A 15100-nucleotide genomic window follows, 5' to 3' on the forward strand; every position below is an offset into this window, starting at 1 on the left:
GCCCAGACAATATCATTGAGATCAGTGGCTCGGATTGTAGGTCTTTTGGCTTCTTCTATTAAGGCGATTTTTCCCGGTCCCCTTCACTACAGGGCTCTTCAATGCCTGAAAATTCAATATCTGCAGAAGGGATTAGCCTATGCAGACCAAATCCAACTGTCTCAGGGAGCCAGGCTGGAGATGAACTGGTGGTTGCACCACATGGAAACCTGGAATGGCAGAGCAATCTTTGGCAGCGCCCCGGATGTGGTTCTGGAATCGGATGCCAGCAGGTGGGGTTGGGGAGCCAGGTGCGGTTCCCATTCCACGGGGGGGTCACTGGTCAGAGTCGGAATTACAACTCCACATCAACTGCCTGGAACTGCTGGCAGGCTCGTTTGCGATCAGGAGTCTGTCTCCCCTCAAAAGCGATTGTTGCATTCTGCTGCACAACGTCTCCGCGGTACGCTATGTCAACAGGCTGGGAGGGACGAGGTCCCGGATGCCCGCTGAGATTTCCAAGGATCTTTGGCATTATTGTCTCCAACATCAGATATCGCTGATAGCGGAATATCTACCAGGGGCCACAAATGCAGTGGCAGACTGGTACTCCCGGCAGCTTCGGGATTTCAGCGACTGGAGGTTACATCCTCGGATCTTTGCTCAGATCAGTTGCCTGTGGGGCCCCTGTTCAGTGGATGTCTTTGCCTCTCGGCTCAATCGTCAGATCCCTGTGTTCTTCAGTTGGTGTCCGGACCGGAAGCGTTAGCGACGGACGCGTTTTTGAAGGATTGTTCATCCCTCAAGGGGTATGCGTTTCCTCCATTCAGCATGATCCCCAGGGTTCTTGCTCAGGCGTCAGTGTGTGGACCTGGTGCTAGTGACTCCCCTGTGGAGGGCTCAGCCGTGGTTCCCTTTGATTCTGGAGATGTCATTCGATGTTCCTCTCCTGGTTCCTCATCGTCAGAACCTGTTGCTGGACCCAGTAGGCTGTCCACACCATCTGATTCTATCGGAACAATTGCGCTTAGTTGCATGGAGAATTTCAGGGGCAGATGGCAAATGTCAGGCATTTCGTCAGCAGCTTCTGCGTTCATCAACCAGGCTTGGTCCGATAATACCCACAAACAATATGCTTCGGCATGGCGAAAGTGGGCTAATTGGTGTAGCGAAAGGGATTTGGATCCCTCTCAGGCGGATGTCTGCTTCATAGTGAATTTTTTATCTTATTTAGTTGAGACTGGTTTAGCCTATAGATCAGTTAACAATTACAGATCGGCTATTTCAGCAGGTCATGTTCCAGATAATGGAAAACCGGTAGGGGAGGATCTCTTGGTGCGCAAGTTACTCACAGGCATTCGTTTTGCCTCCCCTCCCCAATCAAAATATACGTCCCTTTGGGACTTTGATGTAGTGCTCAGGTTTCTCGGATCATGGCCTGATAACAAATATTTGTCTTGTAAACAGTTGTCAGCCAAATTAACCATGTTATTATGTCTGATTTCCTGTAAGCGGGTTTCAGATGTGAGAGCTTTGGAACTCAAAGGTAGATCTTTTTCCCCAGAGGGAGTATCTTTTTCTGTGTCAAGAAGAACAAAGACAAATATTAAATCAATTTCTTACCCGTGTTTTCCTGAGGATTCTAAACTCTGTGTGGTGCAATGTCTTAAAGCATATGAAGCTGCCACGGTGACGTTCGTCTGGAACCACTCGGGCAACTTCTTATTGCTTTACAAAACCCATTTAAGCCAGTTTCTTCTGCCACTTTGGCAAGATGGATGCGATGGTTGCTTTCAGAGGCAGGTATTGATATTTCAGTTTTTGTACCTCATTCAGCGAGAGGAGCTATGGCTTCAAAATCCTTTTTGTTAGGCTCCAGTTTGACTGAGATCATGAAGGCAGTGGATTGGTCTTCTGAGTCTGCGTTTAAATCTTTTTATTATAAACCAATTTTGGATATAGCGTCAGTGGTGGTCGCTCAGCTTTGAACAAGCATAATCGGAGCCTCTGGTCCTGACATAGAATCAAACATTTTCTAGCTTTATCACCAAAAATTTTCTATTCTATTAAGGACACGGAGGCGTGGATTATCCCACCCAAAGGAGATGTGTTCCGACATAGTAAGGTATAAGTACTACTGTTAAGGTTTTACGAAGTCAAAATGTTAATATATTCCCGCCCATTATGACATTTAGATTTGATAGTTCTTTTGGGGAATACTTTTTACGTTTTTTTCTTTATTCCTAGGAAATGACCAGAAGCAATCTTGAAGCTCGCTGCTTCATCAGCTGGGAGTTGTTTTCTTTTGAGATCTTCAGTTGGAGTTGTGGTTTCAGGATCTTCTAAGAAACTGGATGGTCTGTTTGGACTTATGTTCGGATGCTCATGATAGGACTGTTTCTTCCAGTTCCAGGTTGAGACTTTGTTTATTTTGTTGCAAAGAAAGAGGACGAGAGTTCAGGACTTTGGGGTTTCATACTCTATGGTTGGTCATGTGATCATTTGGTCAAGGAAAATGAAGTTTTTTTATAATATAGGTTTTTTATTGGCTGCTGTGAAAAAATAAAGCATAGAAAGAGAAGCATAATCCTCGCTTTCGTGTCCTTAATAGAATTGAAAATTCTTGACGCGAAAGCTAGACATTTTTTGACTCCTCTTTCTTAGTTGAAACAAATTTACAACAGATTAAGTAAATCCAAGTCCAGGAACAGGAACCCTCAGAACATCCTGAAGAGGAGAATAAAAACAACCAGCTTGAGACAACAGGCGAGAAAAGCCCCATAACCATTCGGGAATTCAGTACAACGAACTGTCCAACCGACCAAATTATTTGTCCTCCTTCCCTAAAAGAGATGCAAAATCAGGCCATAAAAACTGAATCACAATAGAAATAATTCTATACATATTAACAGGGAGGGTAAAGTACTGAAAGAAAATAACATGTCAATGAAAATGTTAAATGGATAAAAGATGATCAATGGAAATACATGTCAATAGTGCAGTGGGATAATCCTTGCCTCTGTGTCCTTAGTAGAATTGAAAAATTCATAACGCGAACGCTAGAAATAGTTTTATTCTATGTCAGGACCGGAGGCTCAGATTATGCTTGTTTAAAGCTGATACACCACTATTGATGCAATATCAACAATAGGCTTACAATAAAAAAAATTGAATATAGATGGGGAAGACCAATCTGCAGGTCAAAAAAATTTGAAGCCATGGCACCCCTAGTGGAATGAGCACCAAATCTGGAAATATCAATTACTGTTTCATTCAAAAGCCAACGAATCCATCTGGCCAGAGTAGCCGAGGAAACAGGGTGATAAGGTTTAACTAGGGAAATTAGCAATTGACCTCCCCATAGCAGAACAAAATTCTTCTGTACTTACCTCATAAGCCTTGAGACATTGCACAGCACACAGCTTGGGATTGTCCACAAAACTGGGATAAGAAACTGATTTCAAATTACACTTGGTACGTCTTGAAATAAAAAAAGTAACTCCTCGGGAGAAAAGACCCTCCTGCTAAATCCAGGGCCCTAACATCAGACACCCTTTTACAGGAAATTAAACATAATAACATAGTAAGCTTGGCAGAAAGCTGTTTCCTAGAAAGGAACCTGTTAGCCAGCCAAGACTCTAAAAAACGTAGAACAACATTTACATCCCACAGGGTAGAATAACAAGGGTGAGAGGGATTGGCTACCCTGATACCCCTCAACAGTTTGCAAACAATGGGAAGCTCGCCCACTGGCTTACCCTCAATTGGCACGTGACCCGCCGATATAGCCGACCAATAGTTATTAATCGATCTATATGCCAAACCTGACGAAGCTAGAGAGGATAAGAAATTTAAGACCATACTGCAATCCGCTGAAGAAGTATCTGCGTTCTGTGCACTACACCAAGCACTCCATCGGTTCCAAGCAGAAGCATACCTCCTTTGCGTACTGGAGGACCAGGATCACGCAATGAAAGCAGAAGACTTCTGCAAAAGGCCTGGGATATTCCATCTTTCCCTGAAAGACGCCACGCCACAAGGGCCAACTGACCTGAAAGAACAAGCGGATGAGGAAGGTTCAACGGGTCTTGAAGGAGATTCCTCCTGAATGGGAGAAGAAGCGGATGATCTCAACTCAACTCCAAGGCCACCGGAAACCAGGCCTGATACCTCTCAACAGTTTGCAAACAATGGGAAGCTCACCCACTGGCTTACCCTCAATTGGCAAGTGATCTGCCGATATAGCCGACCAGTAGTTATTAATCGAGCTATTTGCCAAACCTGACGAAGCTAGAGAGGATAAGAAAATTAAGACTAAACTGCAATCTGCTGAAGAAGGATCTGCATTCCATGCACTCCATCGGTTCCGAGCGGAAGCATACCTCCTATGCGTACTGGAGAACCAGGATCCTGCAATGAAAGTGGAAGACTCCTGCGAAAGGCCTGGGATATTCCATCTTTCCCTGAAAGACGCCACGCCACCAGTGCCAACTGACCCGAAAGAACAAGCGGATGAAGAAGGTTGAACGGGTCTTGAAGGAGATTCCTCCTGAACGTGAGAAGAAGCGGATGATCGCAAATCAACTCTAAGGCCACCAGAAACCAGGCCTGGGACCTCCAAAGAGGAGTCACCAAAACAAGATCTGCCTGCTGACGCTGTATCTGCGCCAACACCCTAAGAATCATCAAGAAGTGGGGAAAAGCATACCCCGATCCAAAGACCAATCCTGAAGGAATGCATCCATCGCTGATGCTTCCGGATCCGGTCTCAAACTGACAAAGTGCTTGATTTGACTGTTGAGCCGGGAAGCAAATAGATCTATCGAAAAGGGACCCCACCAAGCATATAGTGCCCCAAAGACCTTGGGGTGAAGTCTCCAGTCGTTGAAATCTCAAAGGAGCAGAGAATGCCAATCCGTGACCGAGTTGCTGCTCCCTGGCAGATATTCTGCTATCACTGAGATTCTGTGTTGCAGGCAGAAATGCCAAAAATCCTTGGCAATCTCTGCTAGAATGCGAGATCTGGTCCCACCACCAATTTGTTGACATATCTCACCTCCGAGATATTGTCCATACGGAGAAGTATGCAACAGTTTGTTTTTAGCAGGGACAGACTCTTGATAGCAAAGGAGCCCGCTAGAAGCGTGAGCATGCTAAAAATAGCTTACAAGCCTGAAAATAGAAATAGGACTGTGCGGCAAAGCCGCGCATCCTCGCTCCCCTGCTCCCACTCCACCAGATGAAAGGGTGCGATCCGAGCGGCCGCCTCTGGGAGGGATACAAATTCGCTCCCAAAATAGAAACAATTAAGAAAAAAAACGCTTGTCACGCGATATGGCATATTACATACACAGTCGAAGTAAGGATAAAATGCAGTTAACTAGCTGTGAAGCATCAAATAAAGAGGAGTTGAATTATGTGAGGCAGCGTTTTATAGGAGTCCTCCTCTATGGTCATCACGTGTTGATGGGACTATTGGGATTTGTAGTTTTTTCTGTTCTTTACTTTGATTGGCTGCTGTTAAAAATAAAGCATAGAAAGAGAAGCATAATCTGAGCCTCCGATCCTGACATAGAATTACGCTTATCCTCACATCTTGAGACAGTATACTATGACACATTACATGGGCTGAAAGAATGTGGTATAGATAACACAAATCTAAACTCGATTTCCTCTGATTTAAGCAACAGATTATACCAGATGAACACACAACATTTCTACTCAAATCCTTACAGCATTAAAATCAGAGTTCTTCAAGGATCAATTATCTCACGTCCACATTTTAACATATTTTTGCAGTTTTATATAGTGCAAACTCGACCAAAGTGGCACCTTACATGGGCACCAGTTACATATCACAAGGGCAAATGCATTTTTGATAGGCACGGGGGATTAAGTGATTTGCCCAGAATCACAGGATGTTGAGCCGACGCAAACCTGGTTCCCTAGCTCCAAAGTGGGCAGCTTCATATTACCAACAGTTTCAAACTAACCTGGTGCAACTCTGTAGATAACTGTTCTAATGGTGACACACACTGGTTAACCTTTGGAATATTATTTTTTATAGCAGTAACAGGCAGCTGATCAGGGAAAACCGACAGACGAGATAACCGTCTTCTCTCTCCTCACGATAAGAACATTGGAAACAAATATTCCACATTGTATCACGAGATGAGGCACGAGTCATGAAAAGGATGGGATCATAACACATCTCCTCCATAGAATTCTCAAACAAAAAACAAAGAAAAATAAAAACAAACAATAAAAACAACTAACATAGCTAAAACAGTGATCTTCACATCTTTAAATTTCATTGGAAATTTGCATGTATGTGTGGCATGTACAGTATTATTATTATTTGACATCTTAGCAAGACTTTGGTCCAAACCAAAAGTACCTTTCTATTCTGCTGGCACTTTTCTCCATCATCCAATACAATTAATTTGTTAGAGCCATATTCAGATTTTGCAGTAATTCCTCTGTTCACCTTAACTACACGTGCACCATTCCACCATTGAAAATTCCTACGTTTTACAGCACATCCATTCTCGCTAACTTCTTCAATCTACCAAATCTCACTCTTCATTTTAAAACCTTTGATTCAGGTAGCGTAACTCTAACCCAATCTCCCTTTTCAAAGAAACACATCTTAGGTCCTTTTACCAAGTCAGATCAATCTTTGCTCCTCCTCTGGCTAAAATGTATGCCAACACGCATCAACCCAATGTTGTTTGCAACTCTGTTAGACAAAGCCACTCTGTGCAATTTATTTAACCAGTCAGATTTAAGAAGATCTTGAGCAGTTGTGCCCTTTAGGGCCACAAATGATGAAACTCTAGTAATACTGTGTTGTGTATTACAGTAAGACCACAGCATAGCACGAACCAGATCCTGAACAGTTACACCATCAATATGTGCTCCCCTAACACATTCAGGACCAGTCTGTTCACCTTCCCCACCTAGCCATTACTTTGGTGATTATATAAACTGCATCCTTCCTGTTTAATACCTGCTCCATATAAAAACTCCTTCATTTTCCAAAGAAACAAATTGCACACTATTGTTCAAAATTTATAAAATAAATCTATACTAAATCTATACTAAATCTGTCCCATACCTTATCCTGGCTCCACGTTTCACTCATGAGTGTTATGATACTTTTGAGCTCTTCATCATTCTTCTTACAATTCACACATTTCCCAACAAACATTTCTACATACCTATACATGCCTGACCATCAGATAGTTCCCTTGATCTCTTTTTGTTGAGGGTCACTTCTAAATGTCCCTCATAGTTAATTTTTAAAAGCGTATTTCTGATTCAACTCATACGAATGAATTTATTCGTTCTAAATAGCAATCCTGACTCAACAGATAATTCAGTCTGTCCTTTACTGCATGATTGCTGTTCCCCAGAGAGATTACCTTCCTTAGGCCACCCATTCCTCATATATTCCATTACCTTACAAACTAAAACATCATGAATTACAGCATCTCTCCATTCCTTCTCAGTAACACATTTAGCATCATTCCACCCAATTGCTCATCCAACATCTCTGCACCCTCATTATCCACAACTGGAAGACGTGACAAACAGTCAGCTTTCTTAATCCTTCCATCTGGTATATACTCCACATTAAATTAACATTACAAAAGTTTTGACACTCAACCTCACCAATCGAGTTGTGGCTTTTGTGGAATTGGAATGAACATTGGAACAACTAATGATAGAAATTAATGGCTTGTGGTCTGTGCATAAAAGAAACATTGTCCCCTCACGTAATCTTTAACACACAAGCCTTTCATGCTCTATTCTTGAATATAGCTGTTCTTGAGGTCTTAGGGTGCGTGTAACAAATACAATAACCTTTTCTGGCATTCCCTTCCCCTGAGATAAAACGTCTCCAAGTCCTACACCACTTGCATTGATAGTTATGGACAAAAGTTTGCCAGGCTGGTACGGGCTGAGGAGAGGTGCACTGAAAAGCTCTTTTTGATTTTCTGAAAACCTAAATTCTTTACCTGACCCCACATATGTTTAGCTTGTTTTTAACCATGATAGAAGGGGCCCTGCTTTAGTTGCAAAGTTCTGGATGAAATTAGCAAGGTACTCACACATGCTCAAGAAGGCTATGAGTTGTTCACAGTCTTCAGGAGTAGGTACCTCTCCAATAGCTCTGAGTAAACCTGAACATGAGCCAATGCCCTCACCCAATATGACATGAATCAAATACTTCACCTCTCGCACGTCAAGCTCACATTTGTCTCTTCTCAGTTTCAATCTCTTCTTTCTTAGAATTTGTATGATAGCATTTAATCTAGCTATATGTTCAGTGTGATCCTTGCAATAAATTTGGATATCCTGTTGAAAAATAAAAACGCCATCTAAATACTTCAGTTCATTAATCATAATGCATTAGAAAACAGCTGCAGCTTAAGCAAGTTCAAAAGTTATCTTACAAAACTGAAAAACTCCTCAAGTTAGGACTTTGACTAAAACTACCTTATGGTATGTTGACTGCAAATCCAGTTTTGAAAAAAACATTTCACCTGCTAAGATGACAAACATTTCCTCAGTGACAATCATTTCCTCAGTATTGGGTAGAGGATGACAGTTTTCCCAAATGGTTTTATTTAGACTCCTTAGGTCAATACCTAACCTCAACTCATTATGCTTGTTACCAGCCACCGCAATGGGGGATTCTGGGTAACTGACCCCTTGTTGCAGGACCCTGCCCCCCCCTTGCCTGTTTTCTGAATGCAACTTGGACTGGAGTGCACTAGATACCTGCTAACCAGGTCCCCAGTGTCAGTGTTTTTCCCCTAAAATGGATATGAATATTGTATCAATTGGCAACACATTTAACTGTCACTATGAGTCCATAGTATATGGTACTTTGGTTCCCAGGGCATGGGGTACTAAGGGTAGGCTCCTGAGAGCAACAGCACAGATTGTGCCACCCTCAGGGACCATGCATCCAAGTGCATCCAGCACTGCCATTGTAGGCTGAGTGTCCTGGTGCAATCCTAAAATGCAAAACTGACATGGCACACAGTCCGTGTGACCTGTCCACTACACACTGCATGCAGTATAGGTAAGCCACCTCTCTCGCAGACGTTCCAGCCCTAAAGCAGGGTGCACTATAATGCATGTGTGGGCATAGATACATGAGCAATATGCCCCTACTGTGTCTTTGCCAAACCCGGGACATAGTAAGTGAACAGAGCAGATATTTTAATTGCATGTGCTGGACACTGCTCAGTAGGAGTTTCACAGCTACATGATGAACCGTACAATAGCCCAGGGTACTGGTCACTCAATGTCGGACACCAAGAAGAAAAGTTCACACCAGTCTCCGAAAGAACCAGGAGCAAGCTCCAGTTGAGGGACTTCAGGACACGTAAGAACCACCCTTCAGAGTGTCCCTGCTGACTTGCAAGCCACCCTCAAAGTAACCTGCCTCCTGCTTCCAAGGGCTCCACCCTCAAAGTGACCTGCTTCCTGCTTCCAAGGGCACCTTTGCGCATATCTCTTGCTCACGTATCTGCTTTGCACCCAGCCTCCCTGGGTCCTGCACCAGAGAACCATTTGTGCTCTAAGGGTCCTCCACCCCTTGCATACCCACACAATAGCAAGAAAGGAGTATTTCCCCAACTCCACTATCTCCCAACCTATGTTAATTATACCACACAATGGAGTGGGTTAAAGTTGCCATCAGTCACCCGTACCGTTTTCTGTTCTCACTAAAGGATGTTATTTTATGGATGGAAAGGCCTCACCCACATAGTAAGTGGCATGCTTCATCATATGGCAGTCCAACCCACCAAGCCAAGATGATACTGGCTTAGTGGTTTCAACTGTAGCCCACAGGAGAACCAGCTCCTATTGTGGCAGGGAAATCAGAATAAGGGGAGCGGCGCAAAGTCAGTGTCTGGGCCTCATGGGAGAACTGTCCTGGCTAGGCGAGCGGGGAGCAGCCACCCTTGTGCCGAGCCTCAGCTGTGGGTATCCCTGTGGGTCATAGTTCATTCCCTCTGTGGTATCTAATGTAACTGCTTGAAGTCCGGTGATGGAGGGAACGGACGGGATCTCCAGACAGGAAGCGCCTCCCGTTGCAGCGCTGGAGATGCAACAGGCTCGAACAGGAATGAAGTTGGAAGGCTTCCTGTGGCTCGTGGTTCATCAGTGGGCACTTGAGAGGGACGACTCTTTGGTTTCATTTGAGGGTGTTTTGGTGAAGTGGTTGTGTAGTTTATTAGCTGCATCTGAGTGTTTTCCAGGCTTTCATATTTCAGACTTTAGAGCCTGTTGGTTCCCACTTACCGACATGGATAAAGGCATCAGTGTTGAGAACCCATAGGCCAATGTGACAATCCCTCGCGCCCAGCTCAAAAGTAGTTTTGTTCTGAACTATCTATTAGAAGACTTTACAGGCCCTATCATTGCAAGCCCTGCTGTGGTTCCCACCTATCCTACGTATGCCCTTTAGGCTCAGGACAGTTGCACCAATCAGTACCAGTCTTCTGGTGTAGGAAGCGGTGCACCAATCCGAACCTAGGAGTCGTGGACACGTCCTTACAAACCCTATGCCAGTCAGAAGCTTTGAAACGGAAGTATCCCACAGAAATGTACACCATTGATTTGGACAAACGCCACAAAGATCTGCTGGAGTCAGAGCCAGATCACTGCTGCTGTGCCTGTTGCTGCAGATATTGCCTCTGCTGTCGAAAATGTTCCTGCGTCATCTCCTAATTAAAGCTCTTGCACCCAACCAGTTTCACTTACCGCTGAATTGTTCAGAAAGACATTTACTATGCTAATATTGAACATCTCTTTAGACACAAACCTGGTGAGTTACATTGCTAAAACCTTGCCAACAAATTACTTTTTCAAGGTACTGGGTTTGGGTGGGAGGGTTGTTATTGGGACAGTAGAACAAACTCCTTCAGGAAGATGCCACTGTGCCAATCGGGTGCCTTAAAGCACACTGCAGGAAGTTCTCGACACCTGGACGAGATGTGCAGAAAAAAAAACCAGAATAAGTCTTACTCTGGTTAGTTAGAACCAGGGTTAAAGAAAGATTTAAAATACCTTTGGGCCTGTCTAAAAATACTACTTTATTGATAACGTGTTGAGGAAAAGCTAAAAACAGACTCAAAGATGTAAGAATGATTGCAAAGAATCAATACACCCTAACCACTACATCATATGTAATTGCCAACATGTTTCGGCCTCTTACAAGTCCTTCGCTCAGAAATTCTTTGCTCAAGTGAGTCTTGCAGCCTTCATCAGGGCAAAATTCCTTCTCTAATGTCCTACATTCTTTTACATGTTGTGTACTCATACATGCAACAAGATAAGACTAATTCCTACCTGGTCCTCTAGGTGTCTCCTAGCAACATACTTGAAAAAAGCAGAGAAACATTACTTAATTCTTTCCCCACATTTCCTTTTTTCATATATAGATAATCCCTTTTCCAGTGGAACCTAAAAACTCCACAAATCGTGTTACACTGCAGACTGCACTCTGTGGATAAACCTGGAATGGTTCAAAACAAACATGTAATCACAGCAAACATTTGAAGCTAAACATGCCATGTATCTTTGTATCTTACCCTGCTATTGTCAGGGCAAGGCCCCATCAGTCACTATGGGGTGGAGTCCCACTTATTGTCACACTCTAAGGGTCAGAATATGAAAAAAAGCTATTTCAGTGTCAGTCCCTTCAAAAGGTATCAAAGCTAGTCAAGGGTGCTATATCCACACGTTAGAAAGGTAAGCATTCCCAAGGTGCCAAACTCACTTGCGAGGTGAGGGTGTCGTAACAAGGGGACCCACTGGCTCACCTCGGGCCTGGTACCAATGATTGATAGACTACGTGTGAAGCAGGAAAGTCACTGTGCTCCTTCCAGCAGCCCACCCGTGTAGAAGGACTTGACAGACTAGGTCATTGACAGGCCGAGGGTCAGGTCAATGGTGGCCCACACTCCACCGTCTCTTTGATTTTTGTCACCTCATCCCTCTCTTGAGGTCAGTCCCAGCAGGTAACCTTGGCTGGTGTCCCTCCTATTGATGCAGATCTGCTTCCCCCATGAGATGTGAAAGCGGCGAAATTGTGGGCTAGCTTGGACCTTGCCTAGGTGGCATTGTTTGAGCTCTTAAAAGCACATCTGGCTATTGTATCTTATCCCCATCACTAAAAACTGATACTACTAACTGCTGTGCATGACACTACGGTGGATCAGGATGAGCACTGACCTGTGGATCCATGAGGGGAGTGACAAGAGCTGACTATAGGACCGAGACCCCATGTTGTTTGCTGGGAGCAGACCTCTTCGGTGGACTTGAGGACAGGGAAGTATACTCCCTTTCTCAACAAACGTTTTAGTATCCCCCTCTATGAGTGACGCAATGGTCAAATCCAAGCCTACCAAGAATATGGCCTCAGACTCCATTGAGGCTGCAGATCCGCAGCCTCATCGGATCACAACTTGGGTTCACTGAGCCATCAGGAAGCCACCCTATACAGTCAACACAATTCAAAAAGGTGCTACATGCCATCTTGGACACTAAAACCACATTGGAAGCAAAAAGTTACACTGTCTTCCTATAAGTAAACATTCTTAGGGCAAGCCTCCCGAAGCTGATGGATGGAGTTGATGACGTGGAGTTCTCCGTGATATCTGTCACCTTATGGTGCCTTTAGGCTGAACTGAAAGGGATGAAAGATGAAATATCCTCCCACCACCGAAGGGCGGAAGATGCAGAGGGCTGCTCAGCATGGAATAACATTCACTTTTTAGGGTTCCCCGAATTCTCAGAAGGCCAGAGTATGAAGCTCCTTCTGGACAATTGGTTGTTGTCCACAGCACTGGAAGGCAGATTCCATAAGGCCTTCTCTATGGAATGTGGCAACCGCACACTGGGCAGAGCACCACCACCTGGGGTTCCCCCACAACCAGTGATTGCTTGCTTCCTGAACTGCAGAGAAAGGGATTTAATACCCCAGATATTCAGAAGCAAGGTCTTGGAGGATCAAGGGGAGAAATATTTCAGCCTACCTGGACTTCACCAAGGAAGTCAAACATTTTTGCAGTTCCTACACTGTGATCAAATGTCGACTCCAGGAGCTACAATTGAAATACGCTCTACTATACCCTGCAAAGCTTAAAATAATGGGCGGCGAGGCTTTGCAGTTATGCTCCTCCCCTGAAGAACAGGGATCTGGCTCTATGTTAAAGGATTGGTGACCATCTCCACTGATGCTCAAATGAATGGCGAGTAGCTAACGCCCAAACTCCACCGTAAGAAACGGAAAAGTTTCAGGAAGCGCCCAACACGAAACCAGATGGCCCCGAGGGAACAAGCACAGACTGTGGAAGAGAGGCATTGCACCGTAGTAAGAATCCATTTGAGATGCTGCGATCAGACCACACGTCAGACATTAGTTTGGGACACTGGGGAATTTGGGACCTTGACGGAGGACATACCACAGGACCCTGACGTGACACCAAGGGTGGCTGATGACCTGCTCTGAAACCCTGGGTGTAGCTGTTCTTATATACCTCCTACTGTGTCTTGCTGGGAGACACACGCTGTGACCCACCTGAATGTTTCAAAGATATGGGCCATATGCAGTGACATTCACGGTGGGCCCACCTGTAGGAAAGCACATATTTGTGGCATACCACGCCACTCATGGTATCCAACCAGGACCAGTTTTTCTTTATATTTACTCCGTTTATTTTTGGATGCCGGCTAATTAGTTTTGGCCGGGACACATTGTGCACCTGACCTGGAGGGGGATGAGTTGCTTATGTTTACTTTTTCTTTTGTTGAATGTGTGGAGTCTCTTATGTATAGTATGGAGCCATGTCTTAGATGAGGGTGGGATGTATGTTGGCAGAGGCTTGACACAGGAAGTCCATCAACCTCCACCCGTAGGGAATTGGCCCAGATCAAGGCTGTGCATGCTTATTTCTCAACAGAATTGATGGGTACACTCCCAGGTAACCTGACCACACAATATAATATGATGAAATGGAACTTGCAGGGCATCGCCATTCCCATGAAGCATTATCGGATGCATGCTTATCTTAAACCCATACACGCAGACTTTGCATTTTTTGCAGGACATGTATTTAATATGGTCAGAGGTGTGTAAAGTGCAGGTGAAATGAAGGAGTCAGATATATGGCAACACGTCCTCTGTTTATGAGGAGGTGTATTGATCTCGATTGCCAAAGGGACCCCCTCTGTGGTAGATACACATAAGATAGATGAAGGGGGCGTGGTCTGGCCACGAGAGCTGATGGCTGCTTGAGGGAAGAAGGGAAGAGCTCCACGAGGCGGCGTACTTCGGGCCGAGAGTGGGGACGCTGCGGGGGCAAGGGCCCTCCCATTAGGAGGCCGAAACATGATTGGGGGCGCTGCTGCGGGGGGGGGGCGACCACTCCACGTGGTGCGCGCCTGCGCCCCTCTACTAGCAAGTGCCACTTGGATGCGGCCTATAGCGGAAATTGGAGCCGCGGCCTGCCGTATCTCCTCAGCATGGCGCCGCCCACAGAAGAATTAAGCCGGCACTGGGCAACTTCATGAATGATGCACACTGCAACAGGAGCCCGAAAGTGAGTCGCCCCACTGCCTGGGGCATCACCGTAACCTCCCCCTCACCTCATTTGACCCCTACCCACTGAAGGGGCTTTCTTTCCTCTGAAAGCGGGGGGTCCCTGGACTCACACTGCACCATTTTAGTCGGGGACAGAGAGGAGGTGGCAGCTGAGCACCCCGGGCATTCTCCTATTGGGGGAGACACGCCTGAACAGGATCTGCACCCCGACGACAGGGGATGCTTCCGTCTGGTACTTGTGGCAACCAAGAGGCCTCGACAAACAGACCCCAAAAGCGTCAGACATTGTGGAGTGGGGTGAAGGACGGAGGCCTACGTCCTAGACAGCGTGGAGCCCTTCCCTGGGTCGCTTCCTTGATAACCCTTATTGGCGAACACAGGCAAATAATAGCTGTGGTGACACAGTGGTGACACCGGACTCTGGCTCCCTAGCCCCTTGTCCTCCCGCCCACTGCGGAGATACTTTGAGGGCCCACCAGACTCATCAGAAGC

The sequence above is a fragment of the Pleurodeles waltl genome, chromosome 8, assembly GCF_031143425.1.
Source record: "Pleurodeles waltl isolate 20211129_DDA chromosome 8, aPleWal1.hap1.20221129, whole genome shotgun sequence".
NCBI classification, from domain to species: Eukaryota; Metazoa; Chordata; class Amphibia; order Caudata; family Salamandridae; genus Pleurodeles; species Pleurodeles waltl.